Source organism: Pinus tabuliformis, chromosome J (genome assembly GCF_031772625.1).
Source record: "Pinus tabuliformis cultivar Carrire ecotype Pingquan chromosome J, CPIR1, whole genome shotgun sequence".
NCBI classification, from domain to species: domain Eukaryota; kingdom Viridiplantae; phylum Streptophyta; class Pinopsida; order Pinales; family Pinaceae; genus Pinus; species Pinus tabuliformis.
In genome coordinates, this window is record NC_142295.1 from 1,629,223,590 (window position 1) to 1,629,236,881 (window position 13,292).

Genomic DNA, 13,292 nt, shown 5'->3' on the forward strand with positions numbered 1-13,292 from the left:
TTAATTGTTTCAAGATGCTTGAGAGTGGTTCCAACAGAGAAGCAAAGGTGTATGTATGTACTCGTCAAGGCTGCTTCTTGCTGAAAATGATGACCATGATAACTTGGTATGTTTAAAGAAGGATGAAGCTATTAGGTTGATCAGTCTTTATGTCAGTTTAATTGCATTCATCATACCAATGATAACAAAGGTCCAAAGGAAATCTATAATAACTTCAAAAGTCTCTTTGCAACAATAAATACTACTCTAGTCCATTGACTTGAAACTAATCTCTCCAACCTAAAGAAGGGTGACTTCAACACATCTGAGGAACATATTGCAAAGTTTAAAAACCTAAAGACCGACATTATTCAAACAAACAAAAATGACAAATAATCGTTTATAAACTATTTCTTATTGCACTGCACTAGTATGGCAGGTTTTACGAAACATGACATAGTGCATAAATGTTGGAGCAGAGTTGCGGTTGTGGAAGAATATGAATCAATGTTGGAGCAGAGTTGCAATTGTGGAAGCGTATGTTTCTATAAAAATTTTAACTTTCATGACAGATAATAACATCAAATTCTATACATATTTATAGTTTGTCATTTTTGTGTACCATAAACCATATTGTGTGTAACCAAAAGCCAAATTGACAATACAATTGGGATTTTAATTAATATATATATATATATATATATAATATATATATAATTTAGACTGTAAATATTATGTGGTTCCCAACATTCATTATTCCTTATTTTTAATATTTTGTTAGAAAAATACTTGTACTTTTTAATCTTTTACATAAATTCAACCATTCCAATTTCATAATTCTATTTTTTTATATCTTTTGGGACAATTACTAGTTAATACAAATATAAAATTATTAAATAATAAATAACATTATATCTGTAAATGTTAAATTTCTTTTATTGTTGTTTTAAAATTCACATCATAATCTTTTCAACATTTATAATATATATTACAAAAATTTTAATTAAAATATTATATTTATAATTTATTTATTTTTTTATTCAACGCAATTTGTTTTTTTTTTTTTTCTAAATTCATTGCTTCATTTACCATTCAAATTTGCGTGTGACCCTAAAGAGAGTACTAACAGCGGCATTATACACAATTTTATTTATAATTTATTTAACACAATATAAAATTATGATAGAAGTGATCAAATAACAAATATAACTGAAATTTAAGATAAATAAATCATAAATTAAAATAAATAAAATGCTTTTAGGCATACAAATTATTATATGAGCAATTATGAAAGAAGAATGAACTCCGTGTCTGCCACGAATCGAGAAAGCGTGTGGGTCCGTCCAACTAGTTTTCACTTTTTATCAACATTTTCACTCGACGTGACATGACAAAGTCTGATGATTGTTTTGTACCTTCTAACTTGTTTTTTTCAAAGTCTGATGATTGTTTTGTACCTTCTAACTTGTTTTTTTTTTACTATGGTAAGACTAAACTAAGTATTGTACCTTCTAACTTGTTTTTTTTACTATGTTAAGACTAAACTAAGTATCCATGGGGAATTGAACCGATGACGTATCACACACCCATTCACCATCAATCCAAAACCCGATAGGCGTTTTGTACCTTCTAACTTGTTAAGTCTGAAAAAGCATTAGAATGAAATAGCAGAAAACAATGCTGTGTGAGATTCTACGACGGAGCGGAGGGATTACCAGTGTTGGTGCGTGCATTTGCGGAAGAATCTTTATCCCCCAAGAAGACGGTTAGACTCTCGGCACAGGTGTGGAGGGAGGGGGGAATTGGGGGAGCAGGGGGTACGTCAACAATGCCTTCCAATATCTGCAATACTTCACTCATCGACGGCCTCGCGTCTTCGTCGTCCTGGATGCACCATCCTCCCACTATAGGAGCCCTCTCCACTTGTTCCGCATTTGCATTGTTTAATAATTTCTTGTCGAGCACCTCCATGGCGTTTCCGCGGCTGATCTGAATTGCAGCCCACGCGGGAAAGAACAACTCGCCGGATTCTGAGTCTCTGTCCATGTTTCTTCGCCCTGCGATTATTTCGAGCAACGTCATGCCGAAGTTGTAGACATCGGCCTTCACAGTGATGGGCAGGCCTGAGAGCCACTCGGGGGCCAAGTACCCTCTCGTTCCTCTCAGGGTCGTTAGGACCTTACTATACTCTCTGCCCAGGAGCTTTGACAACCCGAAATCAGCCAACTTCGCGCGAAAATCGGCATCTAGGAGGATGTTTTTGTTGGAAATTTCTGTTTATTTCAAACATACAACAAAAATATCACAGAGAACAACGCTCTGGTTTTATCCAGATCTTAATCATATAAAATAATAATAAAACTGTTACAGAATTGTCTTCCTCGACACAAAGGGATTTACAACAGGAACTTCAGTTCCAGAAACTGATTCCACTATCTCAGAAAGTTATATCTTCAGCACTGCTGTGCGTTGCAAGAAGAAAAGAAAAAAAAACTTCTTGGCTAATACTCTACCTTACACGTCTCTACTCTTGCATTTTCTTTATATATTGAACAACACACAAATATCTTTACAATACGTGTTGCTTTTGCATACTTCCGTGAAAATAAAAAATAATAAAATTTAAGATTTCACCTACATTTACCAACCCTAGTAAATATCATTAATTACACGCCTCAAAATATCTTGCTGGAATTTAATGCATGGCTTATCACACCATCGCATCGCAAGAGGAGAAAGGATGTGCCACCGCCTCTATAACCTTTAAATCATGCGATCTGCGATCGCATCGCAAATATCGCATCGCAGATAATACAAGGATGCAACGAAGGGTGACAAGGGAAAGTGCGATATGCGATCTGCGATCGCATCGCAGAGAAAAAATATGCAAGTTGAAATTACCATTCCAACACTCCCCTTTAATTTTAACTGCTGTGTTTTTTCTGCATACCCAGGCATGTCCTGAAATGATCAAAGCTTTTCTTTGCCAATGGTTTTGTCAAGATATCAGCTAGCTGTTCCTCTGTTCTGCAGTGCTGCAAAACAGTCTCACCATTGTTAACCAATTCACGTATGAAGTGAAATTTGGTGTCTATGTGCTTTGTCCTTTTATGAAAAACAGATTTTTTAGACAATGCTATTGCTGAGCTATTGTCGCAGTAAATGGTTGTGCCTTTTTCCTGTTCATGACACAAATCTCTAAGAACTCTTCTCAGCCACACTGCTTGGCATGTTGTTGCTATTGCTGCCACATATTCTTCCTCTGCTGTTGATAAAGCTACGACTGGTTGCTTCTTGGAAGCCCATGAGATGGCTCCCGATCCCATATGAAACATATATCCCGATGTGCTTTTCCTATCATCAACACTTCCAGCCCAATCACTGTCAGTGTAACCTGTCAACATGAAACTTTCAGAAGAGGAGTATAAAATACCAAACCCCTTCGTTCCATTCACATACCTTAGAATCCTCTTGGCTGCCTGCCAATGAGTCTCTTTCGGTCTTTCCATAAATCTGGAAATTAAACTCACAGCATGCATAATGTCCGGCCTAGTTGCAGTCAAGTACATAAGGCTGCCAACTATGCTCTTGTACAGTTTTGGATCAAAATATTTGCTGTTGTCTTCTTTGGACAACTTCAACCCCACTACAGTTGGAGTCACAGCTGCCTTGCTGTTCTGCATGTTGAATCTCTTCAACACTGCTTCTACATATTTATCTTGAGAAATGAAAACGCCATTTTCACTTTGGTCTACTTCAATTCCAAGAAAATATCTTAAAAAGCCCAAGTCAGTCATTTCAAATTCACTTTTCATGACTGCTTTAAAATCAACAATGAGAGAAGCATCATTGCTTGTAAAAATCAAATCATCTACATATAGAACAACGATAAGTATCTTACTGTCATTCTCCTTTATGTAGAGTGTGGGTTCACCATCACACTTGTCAAACCCATTTTCAATCAGATAAGCATCTATTTTGCTGTACCATGCTCTTGGAGCTTGCTTCAGCCCATAAAAAGCCTTCTTCAGTTTACAAACTTTATGCTCTTGGCCTTCAACTTCATAGCCTGGAGGTTGTTCAACGTAAACCTCTTCTTTTGAATGGAGATTTAACATCCATCTGATAAATCTTCCATTTGTGTTGTGCTGCAATAGACAACATTGTTCTGACTATTTCCATCCTTGCTACTGGTGCAAAGGTTTCATCATAATCTTTGCCTTGTTGCTGCTTGTAGCCTTTCACAACAAGTCTTGCTTTGTGCCTGTCAATCTTGCCTTCAGCATTGCTTTTGGTCTTATAGACCCACTTAACTCCAATGGCATCTTTGCCTTCAGGGAGGTCCACTAACTCCCATGTTTTACTCTTCTCAATTGCACCAATTTCTTCATTCATTGCTTCAATCCATTTATCTTCATTTACAGCATCATCAAAATGGACTGGGTCATCAATATGACAATATAAAGCAAATATTGAATTCAGACCGGTATTGTTACTTACCTCTCCTTGTTCATAAATATCATTCAGATTTCTGAATCTTGGTCTTCTTGGTGTGCTTGGAGTTCCATCCGAACTTGAGGGTATTTATGATCCCTGTGGTGTGCTTGGAGAAGCACTTCCTTGACTTCTTAAGGCTGTTCGAATTCCAGATTGTGGTGTGGTTTGTTGTACTTGCTGTGGTGTAGGAGGAGCCATTAAGGAAGGATTATTTGCTGTTGTCCCTTCCTCTTCTTCTTCGTGAGACACAATTGTCTTCACATTCACTGTCTTCTCTAAGCTTCCATCCCAAGCTTCATCTTCAATGAACTGCACATCTCTGCTTACTATCAATTTCCTGGTGGATGGATTATAGAGTTTTTATGCTTTTGACTCATCACAGTAGCCAATAAATACACACTTCTCCCCCTTACTATCAAGCTTCTTCCTTAGCTGATCCGGTACATGTGCATATGCCACACAACCGAATACTCTCATGTGAGTGACAGTTTGCTTTTGACCACTCCATGCTTCTTCTGGTATTCTGTTCATGACAGCTTTAGTTGGGCATCTATTCAAGATGTAAACTGCGCAAGTAACAGCTTCTGCCCAATACTCATGCGGCAAGTGTTTTGCCTTCAGCATACTTCTGACCATGTCAAGAATGGTCCTATTCTTTCTTTCAGCAACACCGTTTTGCTGAGGTGTATACCTTGCTGTGAACTCCTTTCGTATGCCATTCTCTCTGCAAAAACGCAGAAAGTCTTGGGAGATGTACTCTCCTCCTCTATCTGTTCTGAGCACTTTGATATAATGCCCACACTGCTTCTCAACAAGAGTTTTGAAGTGGCGAAATTTCTCAAACACTTCACTCTTCTGTTTCAGCATATACACCCATGTCTTTCTGGTGTAATCATCAATGAAAGTTAAAACATATTTATTTCCGGAAAATGATGGTGTTTGCATTGGTCCACACACATCAGAATGAACAATTTCCAATGGTGCTTTTGCCCTTATACTCTTTCCTGCTGGAAAGCTTTCTTTGTGTTGCTTGCCCAAGATGCAGCCTTCACAAAGGCTGTCTGGTTTCTCGATCAATGGTAATCCCTTTACCATTCCCTTTCTGTGCAACAGATTCAGGCCTCCGAAATTGAGATGTCCAAATCTCAAATGCCACAACCAATTCACATCTTTCACTTGTTCCTGAAAGACTTCTTGTGTTACAGCCGCAATAGTTCTGCCTTCCTTCAAATCTGCCCTGAGTTTGAGAGGAAACATTCTATTGCTGGTCATTTGCACCTGTGCAATGATCTTCTTACTTGGAGGTATGTCTCTGATTGTACACAAATCATCTTTGAAGAACACGTTGTAACCTTTGTTAATGAGCTGTCCAATGCTCAAAAGATTACATTTCAGACCAGGTACATAGTATACATCTGGCACAATCATCTGTTCTCCATTTTTTGCTCGGATACTGACTCTGCCCTTACCCTTGACAGATATCGTATCATCAGTCCCTGTTGTTACCTCAGATTTCACATTCTCATCTAGATTGGCAAACATTTCAATATTACCAGTCATGTGATTACTGCAACCTGAGTCTAAGAACCAAAAATCTTCTTGTTTGTCTTGTGCTATGTTACATGTTAACAGCACGTTCTTTGGGTTCTTATCTTCTTCATTTGCAAAATTTGCATTCTGCCTATTATTCATGTCACTTTGCTTTTTCCTACATTCATTGGCATAGTGCCCATATTTCTTGCAATAATGACATTGGACTTGGGATTTGTCATACCTTTGTCCATGAGCTTGCTGTTTGCTTGAACCTTCATCCTGGTTCTGATTGCAGCTCCTTCCGCTTGTGCTAGCTAGATAATTTCTGCCTCTTTTTTGGCTTCTTCCACGACCTCTGTTATTTGCTCTGCCTCGACCTCTTCTTTGGCCAAAAGACATCTGAGTCTTGAATGCTTGCTCAAATGAGGAATCTGTTCCTCTACTCAGTCTATGTTCATGAGACAAAAGTGAAGCACTCATCTCATCTACCGTGAACTGTGAGAGATCTTTTGTTTCCTCTAGTGCTACCACAATAGATTCAAACCTTGAGGGTAAACATCTCAAGATTTTCTCTATAATCCTTCTATCTTCAAGAATCTCACCATGGGATCTTATCTAGGTTATCAAGCCAATAACCTGAGTGAAGAATGAATCTATTGTATCAGATTCCTTCATGCTGAGATTTTCAAAGTCTTTCCTCAACATCTGCAACTTTGCAGTCTTCACCTTCTCCATGCCTTGATAGGCAGTTTTGAGAATATCCCAGGCTTCCTTAGATTTTGTTGCTGCTGCAATCCGCGGAAAAACACTTTCATGCACTGATTGGAAGAGGAAAAAGAGGGCTTTGGCATCCTTCTTCTTGTCACTCTTCAACTGGTCTCTTTCTGCTATTGTCAAAGCAGCCAACGCTGTTGCATCTGCCGGTTCAGCATAGCCAGTTTCAACCAGCTCCCAGAGTCCTTGAGAAGCAAACAATGCTTTCATTGTTATGGACCAATAACTGTAGTTTTTCCCATTAAACTGTGGCAGTTGGGGATTTGTTAAACTAGTTCCAGCATTTGCCATCTTAACTTGTGAAAAATAAAGAAGAGATACTGACTGTAAAAAAAACAGGCAAAAAAAAAACTTTTCTGTTGGAAAATTCTGCTCAACAAGCTTCTTACAGCTCCTCCAGTGAAAAAACAAGCTTTGTTTTTTGACTCACTGAGTGCCTAGACTAGCTCTGATACCATGTTGGAAATTTCTGTTTATTTCAAACACACAACAAAAATATCACAGAGAACAACGCTCTGGTTTTATCCAGGATCTTAATCATATAAAATAATAATAAAACTGTTACAGAATTGTCTTCCTCGACTCAGAGGGATTTACAACAGGAACTTCAGTTCCAGAAACTGATTCCACTATCTCAGAAAGTTATATCTTCAGCACTGCTGTGCGTTGCAAGAAGAAAAGAAAAAAAAAACTTCTTGGCTAATACTCTACCTTACGCGTCTCTGCTCTTGCATTTTCTTTATATATTGAACAACACACAAATATCTTTACAATACGTGTTGCTTTTGCATACTTCCGTGAAAATAAAAAATAATAAAATTTAAGATTTCACCTACATTTACCAACCCTAGTAAATATCATTAATTACACGCCTCAAAATATCTTTCTGGAATTTAATGCATGGCTTATCACACCATCGCATCGCAAGAGGAGAAAGGATGTGCCACCGCCTCTATAACCTTTAAATCATGCGATCTGTGATCTGCGATCGCATCGCAAATATCGCATCGCAGACAATACAAGGATGCAACGAAGGGTGACAAGGGAAAGTGCGATATGCGATCTGCGATCGCATCGCAGAGAAAAAATATGCAAGTTGAAATTACCATTCCAACAGTTTTCCGGCTTGATGTCGCAGTGAATGATGCGGTCCCTGCGCTTCTCGTGAAGATAAACAATTCCCCGGGCAGTCCCCACCGCGATGTCGAACCGCGTTTTCCAGTCCAACATCCTGTGCTCATCTCTAGGGGTTTGGTCGAACAAGAAGGAGCTGAGGCAGCCGTTGATCATGTATTCATACACCAACAGTCTTTGGGAGCCTTCGGTGCAAAATCCCTGCAGCCGAACCAAATTCACATGTTGTGTGATTCCGACTGTACTCAACTCCCTGCAAAATTGCTTTTCATCTTGCCTCACACCCTCGAACTTCTTAACCGCCACCAGAGAGCCGTCTGGTAGAGTCCCTTTGAAAACGGACCCAAAACCCCCGCCTCCCAGACGTTCAGAAAAATTCTTCGTTGCAGACTGTAGCTCTCTATAAGTGAATACAGTAAGCCCAACCGGCGTATATTCGGTTGCAAATAAGCGTGGGGGCTTGCAACACCAGAGAAACAGCAACACAAAGGCCAAAATAGCGACCAGCCCGCCCACGACGCCGCCCACCACGCAGGCGAGAGTCGTCTTCTTTCCAGAATTAGAGGAACGAGGTACATCGGTGGCGTCTAACCGCAGAAACAGAGAAACCCCGTTGTCGGTATCGTATAGATTTAACAATTCACCGAACCACATTACACACGTCTGCAAAGTGCCGTTGACGTAGGCATATGCGGTGCAGGAGCAATTGGTGAGACAGGCTTCCTGGCACCGATTTTGGCCTTTGAATTGAAGCGCTCCAGGGGGTATAGATTTGCCACTCAATTCTACAAACAAGTCGGTGGTGGTCCCGTTTTCGGCTTGGCTGCATCGCAACGGCGTCTTTCTAACACAGCCGCTTGACCACTGCTGTGATTCCCATTCCGGGCTGTCTCTGGGGACAAAGCCCGGCACGCAACTGCAGGACTGAAGATTGTTATTGTTGCACAATCCATAAGGCCTGCATACGCCATAAACCTCGCATTGAGTGAGCGGCTGTTGCCAGACCATCACCCATTCTTTATTTTCGAGCATAAAGTACACTCGCATTTCTCCCGACTTATCCATAACTAAACGCGACAGAGATGTCAATGCACGACCTGTAGCAAAAGTGAAATACTCAAACGAACCGTTGTTGAAATAGCTAATATTGTACCAGTAATTCGATGGCCACGCCAGAAAATTGCTGAAAACTTTACCGTTCCAAACGCCACTCTCCCAGTATGTGGTGCGATTCTTCCACATCAGCACAAACTGCTTGGCTCCATTTGGATCCATCCATAGGGTGAAGGGTCCAGGGCTCGGATCCCATGGGCATCTCCACGACGAAAGCGCCTGGGTATTAGTAACCTTCATCCCTGGCAACCATGTATTTTCTGGATGGTCGAAACTCTGCCAAATGATTTCACCAGTATTCTCAGCGCTCATCACCAATAAGTTACCAGAATCCCTTATCACAGCTGAAGAGGGCTTCTTCCCATTCCCCTTCGACGACCAGACGGTCGATTTTCCGTAAGACAGAAGGAGACTCCCGTCTGCTGTGAGATGAAAAACGCCAGAAGCGTTTTGTAGCGGCTGATCCCTGTTGGCCATCCAAACGATTGTTTGCTGTGAAGCCTGGGCATACCAAATTCCTACATACCATTTTTCAACATTGTTGTGGTTGAGATTGAAAAATCCAAATTTAAAGATACCGCCTTTAGAAATCCTGGTCTGATTACCAGTGAGAGAAGAGCCCAACACTATTCTGTCGGAAGCTGCATTTTTCGCATTGGCAGGTTTTATATGAAGGAGCAGCAACACAAGCAGGAGAAAAAAACAAGACAGAATCTGTGGAAATTGCTCTCTCATATTTTTCTCACTGTTCCCCATTCTAAAATCAATAATCAGTGAGCTACCCTGCTGCCACACCATAGTCTCAAGCCTATTATAACGTGTTCACTAGTGCAGTGTTCATGAGTGCGATATCTGGCCTTTGAATGCTGTCCGTTCAACTTGAACGACTCGATACGGTATACCCTGGCCTGGAATTTGACGTCCTACAGGACGTATTTTGTGTTTTAGGACGTATTTGACGGTGGCCGAAAATTTTTCCACGTCAGGTTTGACGTGTACTATAAAACTGCAACCCGTCGTTTTGATGTCTAGTTTCAGAGTTAAACCGTCAAAAACTATAATACCACTCTGGGCTTGGTACCGATACACAAGACAATTAGAATTTAATGCTATTTAAATTCTACAGCATTTGACTGCGCAGTAGCCAGTACCTAATAGTAGTAACTCTGTCATCTACCATAGACTAGTACCTGATAGGAGTAACTCTGTCATCTATCATCTGCAGCTTTGGCCATACGAACGATATGTGCAAATTTAATCTACAACTACCATTACCATTAGCCACTGGTTTGTTGGAGACAAATGCGGTTTTAAAGTTTGCTTTGACACCACACTAAACCTAATCTGATAAAACATGCAAATTGCAATATTTAACTATTCATCACCCAGGTTCCAAGGACTGCGTGCAATCTCACTATTGTTTTCACTGTCCAGGTCATTCTCACTGTTGTTTTCACGAAAATTTTCACTGTCCAGGCCATTGACAGCTGAATTAGTGGCAACCGTCTATCAACAATCTACATGAATTAGAAGTTATCTACCTGATTTCCCAAGAAAATCGAATGGTGGCTTTGTTCCATGATTCATCCTTTAGAATGGAGGAAGTACAATTACAAGCAAGGAAGAAATAGACAATGGGCAGGTTCATGTGTCATCACTGAGGTAATACACTTTCTTCTTTGCCCTGACCATTACCCCGAGGCTTATTCTTGCAAGTTGTTGCAGTTATCCTTGTGGTTTGATTGGCTTGGATGTTTCTTTCTGGACATGCGGCTCTGGTGCTCCCTGGCAGATTGAAGATCTCCGGTTGAAATTTGAGGAGGCCTGGATGCTCAACAAGGTTAACTTATTAGCAAAAAAAACCAACTCGCCATTTCAACTAGCTCTGTAAAAAAATATTTGATAAGTTTTTCAGGTCAGATCATAACACTAAATTATTTTCTGAGTAGAGTTTAATTCGAGTGTTTTCTTATTGCATGAAGCAACTTTATAATGGTGTATAGATTTTATTACCTCACCATAATCCTGCCTGAGGAGAAATATATAACATAGCAATGCAATCACATCTCTACAACAACCCAGAACCTCGGAAAATGCTTCAGTACTATGAGACAATGTAATACTTTGAGGTAGTGCTGAGTGAAAAATTTATGTCCCGACCCTTAACCCTAGTGAACTCTTCAACGAAATCATGCCCATTTTCTATGAATAGCAGGGATGTAAAGGAACACAACTTAAAACATATGGGTGGTTTTGAGAGAATAGGTTTCTCTCATCCAATGCTTCTCACGTGGGTGATTTTTTTAAGTCTGGAGTTTGTTAAAAGGTCCACTTTGTTAATTACTTTGTTGTCAAAAAGGATCCCTACAATATCACTGCTTGCCACAAAGGGATCAACACCTCTTTAGGGTGAAGTAATTGTATTTAGCATAGTTTTATCTTTTTATATAATGTTGTGAGCATGAAATCAATATAGAAATTAGAGAGACTTGTATTGAGCAAAGGAATGGAAACCATGTAAATTAATAACTTTCTTTAATTACAATCACAAAAGTGGATTCTACCTGGGTTTCTTGATATTATATAAGGTAAAATGAATAATAGTTTAGGTTTATTTTTGATTTGTTGTAGCCTTTCTAAGAGAGTATCGTAAGCGTAAAAACAACCTGCATCCTGAACTCTTTTGACAAATTTCCATGTTCATAATAGTGATTGCATTTATTATTTGGCTTTTCTAGTTGACGCACTCCCAGGCATGAAAAATTTGCCAACTCTTTCATAGGAGGGGGTTATAATTGGTTTTTTTGATACTGTATTAGCTTTTCTCACATAACAACAACCATAATTGGTTTTTTTGATACTGTATTAGCTTTTCTCACATAACAACAACCATTGAATACATAGGTTAGCTACTTTAGTGGTTTCAGTAAATCAATTTTTGTTTTCCATTCAACTACATATTTTTTTCAAATCTAGAAAAACTTTGTAAAATCGTTCAATATAAAATGACTTGAAGGAATTTTTCATCAGTTCTGCCAACCTTTCCAAATCATTATTATACTCCAGTAAAGGTAGAACAAGGAGTGGAATGGATGGCAATGAAAATATAATCAATGGCCCGCTTAGTAGACAGTCATGGTTGACTTTGTCAGAATCTCAATAAGAACTTTCTAACCGAATAGATGTTTGTCTTATTAGAGAAATAGTAGGTTTAGAATCCTTAATGCCAAAACTTTGAAATAAATACATTGAAATAGACTCTAAGAATATTATATATTCATAGTTTAAATATTAGATTGCAGTGATAATAACATATTTCAATGAAAAAAAAATGTGATATTGCTTAATCACAGTTTGGAAAATAAATAAATAAAAATTTCATTCATTTTAAAATTATCAATTATTTAAATTTTAATAAAAAATATAAGAAATATAAAAGAAATTTCAAATATTTATTTCGTTTCTTTTAATTTAGTGAGATTGATTTGATCTATTTTTATTTATTTTTTCTATTAGACTAACCTAAGATTAATAATATAATTTTTAATAAAGATATAATGTTTTATTAAAATGGTAGGAGGTTAATAATTTCATTGGGAGAGCCGTAAAAAAGGTTGTAAAAAAGGTTATTGCCATATTCAGCTCTTCATTTGTCCAACAATGAACTAAAATAATTGTATCTGTGCATAGAAATTTTTCCCTTTTGGATACGAGAAAAAAATTGTGTTGATAGAATTTGGTTATGTGAGAAAGTGTACATAACAATATTATAAAGGAGTAAGTTATAATCTCTATTAGGGTGTGAATGCTTTCATGTAGTATGAGATAAATGAGTGTTTTATTCCTAAGTTGTTATATTTATTTTTTTTGGTAAAAGAGGAGTTGTTATTCTGACTATCTCAATTTTTTAGAGTGTTGGTTGTTGAACTTTAATTCATTCCACTTTAAATTTTGCACCCATATTTTAGATTTTTTTCCTCATATATTATACCTTTTCAATTATGAATTATCAAAATGCACAATTTCCCAATAATTGCTATCTAGCATGTAGAATTTGGCAAGGACTTTGTTAAGATGGGAGAAGATGGGAATCTTCTTGTGTCACATAAATGTAATTTTAAGATGGAGTCTGATGGCCATCCTTTCCCAAAGAGAATACCAAAGTGTACTAAGTTCTACATGGTGGATAGGGATTAGCTTCCCATCCTTATCGAATTATTAAGCATCAACGAAATCATAATCCTCTCATTTTGAGTAAAATA

General features: G+C 38.3%; 1 pseudogene; it reads right to left on the reverse strand.

Annotated features, from left to right (window-relative positions):
* Positions 1 to 1,639: 1,639 nt before the first annotated feature.
* Positions 1,640 to 9,828, reverse strand: LOC149233733 (G-type lectin S-receptor-like serine/threonine-protein kinase At2g19130 pseudogene; annotated as a pseudogene).
* Between the last annotated feature and the right edge of the window lie 3,464 nt (positions 9,829 to 13,292).